A 1,800-nucleotide genomic window follows, 5' to 3' on the forward strand; every position below is an offset into this window, starting at 1 on the left:
TGAAGTATAGAAAGAAAGGTCGATGACCTTAATTACGCTTCCTCAAGCGCTAAGCTACGGCAGCCCCGCTGCACTTGGAGTAAGCGGACTGAGATCCGCTAAACTCGTATTTGTTCTATGTATAGAACGAAAGGTCGTTGACTAAACTTACGCCTCCTTTAAACGCAATGCTACGGCAGCCCCACTGCACTTGGTAGAACTTGTAGTCAATCTACACCTGAGTCGTTACGACTGATCCTTTGTGAGGATGATGCAATTTTCTCTTTTCCCCAGAGCATGCAGGACGGGCTTAAACAGCTTATGTCCTTGCTGGGCCCTGAGATCGTGCAACACCTTGCTGGCAAGGCCCCGAGGCACTTGGCGCGCATCTAGAGGCGTTTTCAAATCACGAAAACGCAATGCTAGAGCACTTGCAGCAGAAGATGTATGCTTCATTTGCGTCTATAACGTCACCGCCAGTAACGGATGACTTCTCCCGCCTTATGCCTCATGGTGAGCGTTAAGATCTTTGAGGGGAAGAGATGGAATAATCTCCTGCTTTGGGTAGGAGAGGTCAAGATGGCCATCGCACTCGCCATGCTCCAGACCGAACAACAGCGCGTGGCGCTAGCATCTCAAAGCTCGGTGGTCGAGCGCGAGAACGAGCACTGTCGTGCGGCACTTCGGTCGAAGTTGCGTTTCCCTTCCGGATGAGACTGAAATTGCAGTTCTCACAAGTGTTCTTGCCGCCTAATCAGGCATATCGCGCGCGATCGCGTTTCCTTGCCTCCTGATAGGGCAACAAAGAACTGGTGGACTTGTCCAAGATATGCGCACTCTCATTGCCGGGATGGCAGCGATCCCCTTCCGGAGGCGGTCACAGTGACCGTTTTTATGGAAGTCCTCCGCACTGGCGTGATCAAAATAGAAGTCTTTCTTGTGCATCCGTCTTCGTTTGAAGAGGCGGTGAATGTGGCATTGAATGCCAAGTTTATTTTCAAGTTGGCACGACTTGGTTGAAATGTACACTCCAACAGCTCATTAAGCGGGCCTATGCCCATGGATCTAAGCTATGCTGAGGATGAGGGAGCAGAGCTTCGAGTTGCCGGGCAGCACACAAACACTCGAAGGTGTTTTGTCTGTGGAGACACCCGTCACCTTCAGAACGGATGCCCCCCTACGCAAGTAGCGTAAGGTTCTTCAAACCATCGCCCCAATTCCTACCAGTCTGGTTTTTCGCGGAGAAACGACACCACCCAGTAGGCGCGGGGCGACCTACTGGGGAATTCTAAGTTCTGTTGAGCCTCACGAAGGCATAGGTCAGCAGGGCCCAGCTTCGAAGAGCTCCGTACTCTTGAACACGGCACGTGTATGCACGCCCGGCTTGATGGTCGTGGCGGCGACCGTAAAGGGCTTCGAGCAGCCATGGAAGATCCTCATCGATTCCGGGGCGTCGGGCTAATATGCAACGCTGAAAGCACGGTTGGGTGACATCGTCACTGTTCGCCTTGCGACAGGGACACGTGTCACGGTCCCGAAGGTCGCTGTGGACCTCGGAGTCAAGTTCCTTGACTTTGATAGCGCGGAAAGCTGTCTAGTCTTAGACTTGGATGCAACGTACGACCTCATCCTAGGAATGGCATGGTTGGAACACCTTGAGCTATGGATTGATTGGAGGTTGAAGACCTTGGGCGCTACGCGCATGTCTCCTGGTGGAGCTTTTGTGTGTCATGAACCCACCTCTACTAGGAGACAAAAGCGCCATTGGCGAGAGCACTGGACCGAGACGGTCAACGTGCTGGACATTGGAATGTCCGAGTT

This window comes from Plasmopara halstedii (assembly GCF_900000015.1).
Source record: "Plasmopara halstedii genome assembly, contig: Scaffold_3120, whole genome shotgun sequence".
Lineage (NCBI taxonomy): Eukaryota > Oomycota > Peronosporomycetes > Peronosporales > Peronosporaceae > Plasmopara > Plasmopara halstedii.